We start from the raw sequence: 11696 nt of genomic DNA, 5'->3' as shown, positions 1-11696 counted from the left end.
TGTCTCTCAAATCCTTTTTTAACAAGAGAGAAAGAGAAAAAAGCCAACTAAACCTTGAAGTGCCAGGTACAGTATGACATAAGCCCAACGATCGTTTTGCTGAAAACATTTTCAGTTCATTGTTGAACTTGCTGAAAGTCACACATAATTGCCCCTTTAAATGTTTTTATATAACTGCAGTGGTGGAGGTGGTGGAGTAAGTTGTTTAACTCTGGAAATGGGAGTGGGTAGAAGAGCTCTTAGTCTCAGGAAAAAGGAAGAAAAAGTAATTTCTGGAAATAATAGGTATTGACAATTGAGGGAAGAAATAAAGCGGCGACTCAAACAAAGCAAGGAGACATGGACTGTACATGTGACAGCAGTACAAAGAAACCAACGTTGCTTGGTGTGTACATCACTATCTTACATTACATGAAAGCATACACACGCTCCTCCCACGCATCAAACACTCTTCACTACACTTACACCTTCCACGCGTTTGCCCACGCATACACACATACTACTTTACACAGTTATAAAAAAGCTCTCTCTACACACACACACACACACAGTCACTCACAGCTACCTACCTTATGCCCCTGTGGCTCAGCTGGCATCACTCATGCTCTCTGAGCTGTTACAAAACTAAAGGTCTACATCCCTCCATCGCCAAACATTACTCACTGCTCGCACAGAGAGGATGCTGTGTGTTACATGTTGTAGTCTTCTTTATTCAATATTTCTGGTAAGAGGAAGGACAGGCAGGCCATTTTTTGACTGAATGATACATAAGAGGAGAAGGCCACCTACAGAGCACACGTGTCGTATAGTGACAGCGTATATAACTATTGTGAAACCATCTATCATTCACACTCCTTATTCCTTGCCTTTTTACGCTTGAAGGTCCTTCAAAGTTGCATCAATAAAATTGCCTTTATGTAATTTATCATTATGTAGAAGTGATTATGTGCCTTGTTACATGTAACTCAGATTAATGCCACATTTTCACACTATGTAACCATCACCAGCAGAAAACCATTCATCAGCTGTTATGTAGTGTTTCATAATGTAAAGTGTCTACACAAGGTCGCGGTAAGGCGTCTGCTTTTCTTTTACAAAGTGGGGAATCTATTGGTACACTTCCAGCTGTGTTCTGAATTTCAAATGTATTTTTGATGATCATGAATGACAAAGTTAAAATTCATATGAGTCAGGAGGATGAATCTGAATGGGCCCCAATTGTTTCTACCAGCCCCTCATTAAGACCACAGAAGCTTCATTGCTTCATTCATGTCGGTGCGTCGTGAGTGGACAGTCTGAAATGTGTAAAAAAGAGCAAGAGCACACTTCATAATGAGATGACACCAGTCACGACCCCTGTTTTAAAAAAATGTCATTTCTACCTCTCTTTTATTTGTCACAGGGTGACTGCATGACACACACTCATGCACATATTTGTCTGTATGGCCTTTATAGATCTGTAAGTTTGACTTTTATCTTCTAAAAAGCTGCCGAAGAGTTGATGTGCTGTCGGTGCTGCAGATTTGTTGTTTATAAAACTGCTTTGTGAAAAAAATTCTAAAAGAAAAGTGAAAATCACAGAGTTCTTAAAACTGAATAAAATATCTATCTGTTCTAAGTCTTTGTTCATACTTTTGATCATTTTGTGGAAGAAAAGAAGCTGTTCTTTGGTGAGAATCTCAAGAGGATAGTTCCACAGTACTGCTGCCACTGTGGCTTATCCCAGCTATCATGGGACAGGTCTAACATGTAGAAACGCTAACATTCACACCCACAGCAAATGGAATTAAAAATAGAAATAGAATTGGAGAGTTGCCAGTTAACCTAACATGCATGTCTGTGGATTGGATGGGGTCAAGTCGGACCACCCGGCTCACACAGGAAGAGCACGCACTACTTCCACAAAGAAAGCTCCTATTGGATTTGAACTTAGGACCTTCTTGAGAGGTGACAGCGCTAAACACTGAACCACTGTAATGTTAATTTTTAATAAATTTTCGAGAGGAACTATTACATAACCTGTATCTCATAGCTTCTAATCAAAACTGTGCATAATAAGTCTTTATTATTATTATTATTCATTATTACCTACACTGATACAAACCACTTCATGTCTAGGCTAAAAGAGTTATAGCTGGTTTTTATTTATGCTATGGAAGAAAATTTCCCCTTTTTCAGCTTTCGTTTTTCTCTTGCACATTACTTAACTCAAACAGGAAAACCCCAAGAGCTCAAAGAATATTTGAAAGCATTTTTTGAGGAAAAAATATGAACTCAACATCAACAGTCACCATTACATAATATGACCTGATTTTTGCAGAGAGCTGTCTAGACCTGCTGTTTGTGCCAGACCTTTTTGCACAGATAAATGCAGCAAATTGAGTCTTGTTCCAAATGTGAGTGTCTCCCCACACGTATTCAGCTGTCTCATTCATCTTTCACTCAGCTGTTGCACATGCAGCCCCTCAATCCCTTTTCAGTGTTTCCCGACTCCTTGGCTCACTTTTGTTGCTCTGTACTTAAATCCTTTAACCTTTTCTCCGCCATGCTTTCCTAGCTTTTGCAGCTACCTTTTGTTCTCATCACACGAAGGAGCTCTTGTAGGAAAATGGCTCTACCCCCTCACCCCCACCGCTTCGTGATGAGACACTTCATCATGAAGGAGATAGGTTCACAGGAGCACGTCTAATGACAAGCTGGTAATGATTATCTGTTTCAGTGTCTAGAAACAAGAGACATGATGTGTTTGTGTCTGATTACCTGTATGTCTACAGGCTATTCTGGCTTCAAGATCATTTAAAAGAAATGATTAAGGCCTGCAGTTTGATTATTAGCAGTATGCAAATAACCGTCAACCCACAATGGTTAATAATAGCTATACATGCTGGTAGGAATGGCTTAAATAGGAGTGGATAATTTGAAATAAGGAGCTGCTTGGGCGTGCAGTAAATAAGCTCATGCTGGGACGATTGCAGGAGTTTACCACTTCTAAACAAAAGAGGTGAACACTGTTTACTTACAAAAATCCATCATGTATCGACTAACATTAAGCAGATGTTGTTTATTGTTTTTTCCCTTTAATCATCGAAGTCATTAAACTTTTTTATTCTTGCCTATAGAAAAAAAAAATCAGACATTTGCATGCTGCTCAGTTTATGATTGCAGCTATTTTGATTTAACTAATAAGAAGAGAACCAAGTAGATACCTTTTCCACTTTACATACAATTATTGCAGACTCGTCTCTTTAGAAAACCTACTTGGAAATTAATGAAAAAAATTACAGTCATGCGTAGCATCTTTGATGCATGCACTGGGTTACATTTGAATTATTTTCTAAATGTAGTTGTGTCAGCAGCTATGGCCTGAAGAGACATTTGTAGGCTGACTAACAGAAGGTGCTAGCAGTGCTCAATATGTCATTGTCTCTTGTTTGGCTAATTACAGCGTGGTGCCGGTGTCAGCCCTCCAAGCAAGCCAACACGAACTCACAAGCGCACGTTCAAGCATGCATGCACGTGTAGACACACAGCCATCAATCATCTCTGACTGAATACTCAATCAAAAAGCTTCAACACTGTTCTTTATTTGATTTTATGCAAATATGCTTTTTTAGGAGCATTCTGATTCAGTATTCTTATTGCAGAGACTCTTTATTGCGGTGAGTCAAACGTGGTGATGAAGGGTTACATTACAACAGTCTCTTCAGATTCGTTTATAATGAAGCGTCCTCAATCACAGATCCAGGCAGCGTATTCTTGTGGCAGGCAGGCAGAAGTTATAGAAAATAATCCTTTTATTTGCCGTTATTACATGTTTGCCTCACTGCATTACAGTATACAGCTGAAGTTAGACCTGTCTTGAGGGTCACATGGGAAATTATATCTATTTATTTATGATCTTGTCTAGTTTTATTGTGTTAGTTTTTGAATTGGAACATTTATTTTTCCATAGGAGAGCTTAATGAGCTGCCTGGAAATATGACTGTGTGCACACAGGAACCAATTAAATTAAACATGAGGACCATCATTCTTTTCGCCCCCACCTCCAGAATGGTAGGACGTGAAGAGGGACATGGTCTGATTCATTTTCTATTGCCAATTAATTGCAGGTTAAGTATGTCAGACTGGAGTCTTGTTTATGTGGTGGTAGGAAATTAGATTACTTCTTCTTCAGTCTGAACTGAGGGCACACATTATTTCAACACAATTTAGGGATTGTACAGAAATGATTTGGGGGGAGGGGTGTGTTGTTAAAGGTGGAAGAGTAATCATGGTTTTCTTCTTTCCTGCTGAGGGGAGGGCAGAGGAAGAGAACAAAGAATCTGAGGACAAAAACTGGACTTTGTTTCTGGGATTTGCTTCACGCATCACACTGGAATAAATGTTTTTAATTATTTCTCCATTCAACTTTCTCTGCAACATGAAAACTTCATCGATTATAGCTCAGAAGGTTATTTCTTTGAGAAATAAAAGAATCTGAGGCTGCCCATAACTCAGTGTAGTGCTACTGCTGGTCCCAAGCCTGGATAAATTGGGGGGAGGCAGATAATGTGGTGACTCCTAAACAGAGCAGTCGAGAGAAGAAGAAGGTCTTTGCTTCAAGAAGCTGTGCCATATTATAATTTATGTTAAACATTTTGGTATATTTGTGCACCGGTAGCTGTTTAGAAAGTGTTTAAATCAGATTCCAACATCTTATTCCTGTTTTGTTATTAATTGTGTGCTTTATTTTGTGCTTTTATGGTGAGGGGAATGTAAAATATTCATAAAGCCAGTGATGAGCAATTTAAAACATCGTGATATAAGACTGAATTTACATTCCTACCTTTGTCATTTATTATCACTCTCTCAACTGAGCAGTTCTGGTGTCTGAAATGACAGGAGCACATCCTCCGCTCAGTACTTATTATGTTTAACCATCGTTTTTCTGTATTTACATGCTCTTTAAGTAATACTTTTATGGTATTTGCTATTTTGCTGAGCTAAATTCGTCTCTGCATCACCAGAGGTGACTGAATGTGAATTACAGGAAGTGCTACAGTGGTTACAAATCACCAGAAAATTCTGGCTGGAAATGAAATCTAAAGGGGTTTTAGTTTTGTGGTGGGAGGCCAGACTTTATCCTACATGACTTTTACTTACCAAGGGCATTCAAGCTTAACACCCACACACAGCAGTCCACTACAGTGAAGGAGAAGGAGCCGCTGGGTTTCATACTGCAGTGCTGAGAGACTCACAGAGAGAGGGAGAGAGAGAGGTGCTGGGCATTTTGCCTTTGGTTTAGTTGATATCGCTTGCTTTTTTTTGCAGGAGAGACTTTATGCCTGCTCCGTGCACCCATGCATTGCCCTTTGCAACCCTTTTTCCCTCAGTGATTTCCATAAATGTACATTCCCCCCACCCCTTCTAGCTGTCGATCCACCAGTTGTTGAAATCGCACATTAGAGGAGAGCGTGTCTTTAGGTTGCCATAGCAACAGGGTGAGTCATTCTGCTGCAGTCAGTTTAGTCACACTCACACCGACTGTATGTTCCTCTGTCTTCTTTCCTCATCCCGCTGTCCCTCTGCCTTCCCGCCATCAACGGACGTACACACGTGCACTGAGACACACTTTTTGAGTTCTTCCAACTCTAAAAATTCACCAGATAAGGAAAAAAAATGTCTCTTAATTTCTCAGTTATCACCAGTATTCTAATATACTTACAATTTTGATCTAAAAAGACCAGTGTGCCATTTGAGTTGTGATGTGCATGATTGATAGCACAGCACAGGCTGATGATGAGGGCGAGCGGAATGTCGCCGCTTACTCTTTGATTATTTATTTATGGATCTGGCTAATCAGTAAACCCACAGCTGAGAAGCACACTGTGAAGGAGGCGGGTGGTGGCAGAAAGAGGAAGGGGGCACCTAACACTCATTTTAGTCCAAGAACACTTGTTATCTCCAATTGAATAAAGATGATTTTTGGAAAGGAGAATTTTGTTTTCTTTGTTTGATTTCCATTACGGGAAGTTATTTCCTGTTTTCCCATAAAAGGACTTTGCAAGTTTACAGCTGCATCTCTGAATATTAACACTACACCCCTGCTTTAGAAATTAATCATCAAACGCCTCATTGTCACTTCATTGTCACAGAGCTCGGGTGAAGACATGCTGTTTTGGAAAAGAGCTTTTTATAGTGAGAGCTGAAGTGATTCACAAATGCTGTCTGGTTTCATACTTTGCACCTGGTGTCAGAAAATTACTTTTGGTTTTGGTCCATTCTTTTTGACTTGTTTGCTTACTTTTGTGTCGCAAAAGTGTTTTTAAGGAATTTTCTAATACTAAAAATTATAATAGCACAGTTTGTACTCAGGCATAAATGAGCTTCATGTAAATTAGATAGGAGTGTGGTTGCAGGCTTATCATTTGATGGGTTACACTTTTGCCTGTTTGAAGCAGAACACTGTTAGCATTTTTATTGCTATCTAAGAGCAATAACAGGTGTCCTTCCATTCATTTTTCCAACCACTTATCCAGCTGAAGCCTGTTCCAGCCTGAGCATAGCACCTGCCCATTACAGGTCTAACACCGAATGACATCAGTGCTTGGTGCTTTAAATATAACAGAAAATCTAGTTGTGGCCTGTCATTAGTGATGTCAATTCCTTTTTCTTTTCACCTTGTGTGTAAAAGACCAGTGGTGAGTCTCATTTACATCATCAGGTTTCCTTGGATTGCACTTTCCTGTAGATGAATTCTAACATTTTCAAGCCATCTAATGAATGTCCACAGCAACCTTATTTGAACTGGAAACTCTAGAGTTTGCTCTGCATATGAGACTCACACCTGCACATTCATGGAACAAACTGGGTAGCAGCTCACACTGGGTACCGAGCGAACCTTCATCAGATCAGTTCGTAAAGTTATACCCATCATTATTTTAAATATCTTTACACTGGCAAAATGTAAAAATAGTAATAATACCATTTGTATGCTTGTCTGTTTGAGGGCAGTGAAAAATGAATTTCTTATTGACAGGTTTCTTATCATCCTCGGTGCCTTAGGGCTTGTGTGATAGGTTAAATAAATAGCACTGATTGTGCTATTACAATGTAGTTTTTTCATGGGACATCTTTAGGTCCTGGCATTCATATTGTGGGTGTTACTTTTACATATATAACCCACCCAAATGCATGCTATGCTAAAAATAGGAAACATAACAAAGCCCAGCCTCCAGACTCCCCACATCCCAGTGGGGTCCCACTCTGCAACCCACGGTACCCAGAGAATTTGTTTCCAACAGCCTGTGCCAGATACCCTGAGAGACCCTTCATTCATGCCCCAACAAGTGACAAGTGAGAGCTGTTTTGGAAGCACCAGTCGTGTAGACAAAGGTAGCAAAGACAGCATACAAGCAGTGATATTTAAATAGTGAGGATTACTCAGAAGTCTACAGGCTGATATACCGAGCCCAAACTCATAATCATGAGAGAAAAACAGCTCAATCCGCACGATCAGATGCAGGTTCAAGGTCATAAAAAAGAGTTTGTATCATCACATGAAGAGGACAGATGATGAGACCCTCTCATTCAGACTATTTAATGAAAATGTCAACATTGTAGTTTTTTTTTTTCAGCCGCCCTCCAGGAATAAATTGGATTTTACACAACGATAAAAAAAAAAATGTATCCAAATGCTCGAGTGGGATCTTTCACCAAGCATTGAAACACATGACTACTGTTAAGTTAAAGGGATTTTACATGCTGGTTGATAAATAAATGCCTCTCCAGTGTGTGCTATAATGTCTGCATGTGTGTGGGTGTGATTTTGTCTTTCAACCCATCATGAAGCATAGCGGCTGTAACAAAAAGCCCAAACGCTTCAGCCAGCATGTAATAACAAAGCTAAGCTGTGGAGAGTTCTGCTCCGTCCCCAGAGAGGTAGGAGGAGGGTGGGGGTGTGCACACAATGAAGAGCTGGATGACGCAGCTGAGAAAGGAAAGGGAGGGATGCATGGACCAGAATCCTGAACAAGGAGAGGAAGAAGAGGAGGAGGTGGAGAGAGGGAGCGTAGGCAGAATGCGTGGGACGGAGATGGTGCATAATAAGCTTTCTAGGGTTTTCTCCTGCTCTCCTCTTTACTTTCTTCACTTTTTTTGGTTTGACCGACTTATTCTTTCCTATCATCCTTCTCCCTGTCTGCCTGGCTCTCTTGCTCTTATTGGTTTCTTGTTTTCTTTTATCTTTTTTTAAAAATTATTTTTGCTCAAATGTCTCATTTAGTTGCACAAGTTTATGTGCTTATTCTTAAGCTTCAGAGATAAATCATCCAAGCTCATCCAAGCTTGTATTTTCAAGCAGGTACTTCATATTCTTCAGAGAGTGGTTATATTCATATCGTTTTTCATTCAATTTGAAACACCTTTTTCTTGTATAACTGCAAGAAAAAGGAAATCATTACAATAAAATTGATAATGTCACTGTTCCTTTTTTGTTTTTTTTCACTGGGTAATTCACAAAACAACACTCTAGTAGTGAAACCTGTTTTTTCAGCTTCATGGCTGTCTAACACACCGCCAGGGTCTGCTCAGGCAATATTATTTCACACTTATCAGCTTTTGGCATCACATTTGTTTAGCCACATATAATAAGTGAGAAGGAGAAGACTCGTCTAATCGTGAGCAAAGAGTAACCCGATGAGTCATCGGCATCTCTCGCACATTCGAATGATGCCTGGAGCCGCTATGTTAAAAGGCAATCTGGTGAGAGGGAGAAAGGCGGGGTGAAAGCGTGGGTGGAGGGGGAACAGAGGAGCAGGTGATGGTGGCGGTGGTGATGAAGGGGAGCGATGAGGTAGGAGGGAGGGAGGGAGAGACGGGGTTTTCCTCTTAGCACCCTCCCTGAATACTGAGCATCTCCCTGACAGGCTTCTTATGTTGGAGAGAGAGCAGGCGGGGAGGTTGAGGGAATTGTGGTGGCAAATATGTGTTCATTCATATGTGTAAGGTAGACTCTAATTGTGCAGTGAGTGGGTGGATGTGTGAAGCAAGGGCACAAAATAAGGAACGCTATTGCTGTCACTATTTGTGGTTCTAGATGTTACAGTTGTGTTTAGTTGTGAATGGAGCAGTCTAAATAAGTTTGTGTTTGTGGACGAAAAGTTACTGCACCAGTTTGCAACAAACCGTGACAGGTGAAGCATCTCATAGCATCTTTTTTTTACATGTTGTAGTCTGTCAGTCTGCTAGACACCCCAGTGACAAAGAATCAACAGGTTTCCATTATAATATCAAACCCAGCTTCATGTTTACACAGCAAGAATGAAAAATAAGTCACAGAAGCAAGAGGCACAGTCCTCTGCACACAAGGTCACCAGTTATATCCTCACAGCAGCGCCTGCGTCTATCTGAAGGTATTTAGGTTCAGTGTATACCCACTGGCCACTTTATTAGTTACACTCTGCAGGTAAAGGACTGGCTGCCTTCATTCTTGGTCGCACAGATTCAAGAAAGTGCTGGAAATATTTCTCAGAGATTTTGGTCCATGTTGACATGATAGTATCACACAGTTGCTGCAGATTTCCTGGCAGCACATCTATGATGCAAATTTCCTGTTCCATCACATCCCGGTGGTGCTCTACTGGATTGAGATCTGGTGATATGTGAAGGCTATTTGAGTACTGTGAACTCATTGTTGTGTTCAAGAAAACAGTTAAACAACACTCAGTTGGTACAAAGGGGCCCAGGTAATGTTTTTCCAATCTCCTATTGTCAACTTTGATGAGGTCACGCAAATTGTGGTCTCAGTTTCCTATATGTAGTGGCACCCAGTATGTTCTTCTTCTGCTTTAGCCCATCTGCTTCAAGGTCCAGTGTGCTGGTCTTTCAGAGATGCTCTTCTGCACACTTTGGTTGTAATGAGTGGTTTGAAGAAGTCTTTCCATTCTTTTCTGATCACAAGGCTTTTTCGCCCGAGAACTGCCCATCACTTTTCACCATTCTGCTTGGTTTGAGCTTAAAGAGGTCATCTTGACCATGTCTATATGCCTAAATGCACTGAGTTGCTGACTATGTGATTGGCAAAGTAAAAAGTAGAGTGTAGAGTAAATGACATAGCAGTGCATTTCAAAGTCAAAGAGCTAACTCCGAACTTCTCGATTAGTTTTTAGACTGCTTTGGATGAACTGTCCCATTTTGCCTAGCTGGTTATAAATTTTGCATTCTGCAAAATGTGAAACGATCATTTAGTATGTGAAGACACTACAAATGCATAATTGTTTGTTTTTTTTCCCTTGGTGGCAGGTGACTTGGCATAAATTTGGAGATGGATACTCTATTTGAACAACCTCAAAGGATGTTTCATTGGATTAGCCACACTGCATCGAAGATGAAGTGTCTGCACCTAAGGAAGGAAACCCTGAGATGTCTGGCTCAGTGAATGGCTCAAATATAAGGGAGACCATGGTGGTAAGCTTTAGGATGATGCAAAAGAGTGAAAAAAGCACAGAGGAGAGGCAGTCAGAGACCAAAGCGGTCTCCCTCTTTCAGAACAGATTAATGTCAGACTCCCCAAAGCTTCACATTCACCTCCCACTTTTTACCGAATGAATGTCACTTTTTATAGTCTGTGCTTTTCTCCCTGCTGTCTGTCACTATAAAGCACAAAGTGATGTGTATTAAATCAATGCACTGACAGTTACTTGACTAAGGACAGTACATTATGAAAATTGTATTTTTCCACGAGGACAAATGACATGAAACAATCTTGCTTAAGGGAGGAAAACACAGACTACAGTCACACTGGTTCTCAGTTTATTATTGCTTTGACTGCTTATTTTCTTCTGTGTTTATTTAAAGTGATAGCATTATATCTGCTACAGTACTTGCAGAACATTTTAATCATGAGAATATGACTGTCTGCACTCATATAGCCCCTGACTTGTTATTTCTTCATGCCTTTTAAAATGCATACCTACTGAAGCAGGGAGCTGGGAGCCTGTTTGCTCTTCTCCCTGCAGTTTCCTCCACCTCAGCCAGCAACACTCTGCAGTTTGCTTTACTTTGACTGTGATACATGGTTTGATTGGTGGGTTGGCGGAATCCCAAACTTTGACAAGATAATTTGTGACTTCTGCTCTGACCAGCTTGTACAGGATGAGTCAGGCTTTACATTAATCTGGATCGCTCTGTTTTCATCACTTCCCAGTCTTATAAGTTCACCGGAGGTTTCCTTAAAGTTAACCCCAGCCTCAAACATTTATACAGAGCCCTTCTTTTCCTCCAGCAGTACTTGCAATGGTTAGTTGTCATGTGTTTTTGATAAGATTGCAACAGAAAAAAAAACTAGAATATTAAAATATTATGGCACTATTTTTTTTCCACGAAAGGCCATCTGGTGAGCATGACTGAAACATCTCAACAGTTATTAGATTATTCTTTTGAGAATTCTTCTACTGTGCTGTTGTGAATGAATCACAGATGCACTTCTGGCCTGAACTTACTTAATAGAGCAGCATGTGTAAACACAAAGGTGCAATTTAGAAGCACTGGACACGAAATGGCCTTTAACCTGCCAGTTTCCTGGACCATAATCTAACTAATGTCCGATCAGGCCAGTGTGAGAATATTGCAGTTAGTAGCCCCTTTGTTTTTCAAGTGTCCTGCTTCCGACATGGTCTGCACAGAATATTTCCACCGGTGATCATGCATATCAATGA

The sequence above is a fragment of the Oreochromis niloticus genome, linkage group LG23, assembly GCF_001858045.2.
Source record: "Oreochromis niloticus isolate F11D_XX linkage group LG23, O_niloticus_UMD_NMBU, whole genome shotgun sequence".
In the NCBI taxonomy this organism is placed as follows: Eukaryota; Metazoa; Chordata; class Actinopteri; order Cichliformes; family Cichlidae; genus Oreochromis; species Oreochromis niloticus.
This window is presented reverse-complemented; position numbering follows the sequence as displayed.